The 2,908-nt window shown below is 38.5% G+C and overlaps 1 long non-coding RNA gene across 1 annotated transcript; it reads right to left on the bottom strand.

The window, feature by feature from the left end:
• Window positions 1-564: 564 nt before the first annotated feature.
• LOC130551280 (uncharacterized) lies at window positions 565-2,389 on the bottom strand. The gene is made up of 3 exons (XR_008962572.1): window positions 2,258-2,389; window positions 2,074-2,166; window positions 565-588 (listed from the first exon to the last, which is right to left on the bottom strand). It is a non-coding gene; the product is annotated as an uncharacterized LOC130551280 (long non-coding RNA).
• Between the last annotated feature and the right edge of the window lie 519 nt (window positions 2,390-2,908).

Genomic DNA, 2,908 nt, shown 5'->3' with positions numbered 1-2,908 from the left:
CGAACACCTCCGGAACTGCCGAGACGCCCAGGGGAGAGTCTCTGCAGGAAGGGACCGTCCGCTGTCCACGTCGTAGATTCCAGCAGAAAGAATGATCACCCAGATCGTAGAGAAGCTCACCAGATGCGTAGGCTCTGAAGAACAAAAGGTGAATGAATGAGCACGCCGGCTTCCCTCTTATACCCGGACATCCGGGGAGGAGCCCGGCATGCAAATTTCATTCGCCAATTTTCATTGGCCAGAACATTGTAGCTGGGTCAAAGGAAACAAATTTACTCCTGCAGCTTTGAAGAGAGGTTCTGCACCCTTCGGCTCATTTGCTTATTCTCTATGTCCATTAATATTTTTTGAAAGGCTTCAAAGGTATATTTGAGTCCTTCAGGATATTTAAGGTTCAGTGCATAAATGAGTCCAATCATCATGGTACAGGCACATGCAACAGATGCAACAGAACTCATTTAGTACCTCCACACCGTCAATGACAATGGAAATGTCCAGTGCACGACTGAGAGCATCACTTTTACGGATGACAAAAACTGCCATGGTGGTCTTTTCGAATTCTCACTCCGCTTCCTCCCTCTGGTCAGCCTAAAAACATACAAGAACAGAGAGTAATTGAGGGACTGTGGAAGAAAAAAATACCCCTTTCACATCTAAAATTTAAAAAAAAAAAATGTAGTTAGCTTTCCTACTATGGAAGTCAATGTAGACCCAAAACATCTCTGTTGCTTTGATTAAAATATCTTCATTTGTGTTCAGCTTTACAATGAAATTTGAACGGTTTATAACAAGTGGAGGGCGAGTAAGTGATGACAAATTTTTCATTTTTGGGTGAACTAGAATTGGTAACGAGTGTAACGATGTTAAAAGTAAATTCTGTTTAGATTACAAAATACTGCTACTCATTTATGAAGCCTTAAACGGTGCAGCTCCTACGCATTTAACAGATCTTCTAATGCATTACAACTTATCACACTCATTAAGATCACAAAACTCTACCTTTTAGTAGCTCCTAGGATAGCAAAAAAAGGAGGTAGAGCCTTTTCCCACCTAGCACCTAAACTGAAATAACATTCGTGACACTGTTCTGGGCTCAGACACTGTCTCGCAGTTTAAATTAGACTAAAGAAGACACATCTCTTCAGCCTTGCATACACACACAGTACTGTGCAAGTCTTAGTCACATTAGTATTTTCACCCCCCAAAAATGTTCTTAAACCAGTTATCTCTTGCTGTAGTATGTCAGTACTAGTTTACTAGTAAGTATTAGTTTACATTTCCAAACATTTCTTTTGCCATTATTTGTAATAATCCAGTAAGATTTTTTTATACACAGTCTGACAACAGTTGATATGCTCCACACGAAGATCTTGTCTTGCCACCATGAAGTCTGTCTATTATTACATGAAGAAAGTCGAAAGTTTAAAGGGACAGTTCACCCAAAAATAAAAATTCTGTGATCATTTACTCACCATCAGGTTGTTCAAATTCTCTTTAAATTTCTTTCTGATGATCACAGAACTATATTTGAAAGAATGCTTGTAACCAAACAGACCTTATTCCCCATTAACTGCCACAGTAGGAAAAAAATACTATGGGAGCCAATGGGGGATGAGATCTGTTTGGTTACTGACATTCTTCCAAATATCTTCCTTTGTGTTCAGCAGAACAAAGAAAGTCATACAGGTTTGGAACGAGTAAATGACAGAATTATCATTTTTGGGTGAACTAGCACTTGTAGTTGACTTTCAATATGAAAATTCTGTCATCATCTACAGATGTAATTTCATGCCTGTATGACCTTTTTCTTCTGCAGAATTTTGAACAATGTTGGTAACAGAATAGCACAGCTCCCATTCACTTCTATTGTATGGACACAAAACCAATGCAAGTGAATGGGGGGCTGTTAACAACATTCTTAAATATCTTTTGTGTTCTGCAGATGAAAGAAAGTCACACAGGTTTGAAACGACAAGAGGGCGTGTAAATGATGACAGAATTTTCATTTTGAAGGTTAACCACTCCTTTAAAGGGCTAGTTCAAAATTTCAGTGGTTTGCAATGTCAACATTACCTGGTATTCTTTGATCAGACAGCTTGCATCTTCACCAAGGTACATGATGAGGCACTTCAGCAGGCACTCTCTTCTGATGTCTATGTCCAGACTCTACAAAATGTTCAAGATGTATGGTTTTTATTAGACCAAAACACTACTGAATTGATTACCACAAACAATTCTATGTGCATGCAACCAATACCTGATCCATAACTTTAATAGTGTCTTTAGTTTTTTCACGGAGGACTCCACCTTTGCTTCTAATAACCTGGAGAAGCTGAGAGCTCAGTCTGTCCAAAGAAGCCAAAAATCTCAATTGTAAAGGTAAAGTCGTGATGCGCAAAAATTCAGCATTAATCTGCAAGAAAGAGAAACAGAAAATAGACTTTGGAAAGAACCTGACATTACTTTGAGAACTAGTTGTAAAAATACATATACACAGAGCATTAAACAACTAAAAGTATAAGTAGGGCTTGTGAAAATCTAAGTAATTACACATACTAAAATCCATAATTTAAACTATGGTAAATTCATGTTTAATCACTTGCACTTTAAATGAAATAACGGCTTTTACCTCCTCTTATTGAAACAGAGCTGGCCACCTTTCTTGCAGTTCCTGAACACTAGGTTGGTTTTCCACAACTTCTCATCTGCGTAAGGCAAACGTCTTTGTCATTTTTTTCTCTGATTGTGCATGCGTTGTTTCTTTTCTTCACTTCCTTTAAAAGTGCCAGGCACTCAGTTTCAAGGTTTTCTGATGGCACTCCAGCAGGTACGGATGTGATATGATTGGCCTCGCCACGTTTAGGTCGTTTAACATTTTTTACTGGAAAAGCATTATCCGAGGCTTTGG

This window comes from Triplophysa rosa, unplaced genomic scaffold, assembly GCF_024868665.1.
Source record: "Triplophysa rosa unplaced genomic scaffold, Trosa_1v2 scaffold85_ERROPOS632958, whole genome shotgun sequence".
Classification (NCBI taxonomy): Eukaryota; Metazoa; Chordata; class Actinopteri; order Cypriniformes; family Nemacheilidae; genus Triplophysa; species Triplophysa rosa.
The sequence above is the reverse complement of the archived record's forward strand: the minus strand, read 5'-3'. Positions and strand labels throughout refer to the sequence as shown.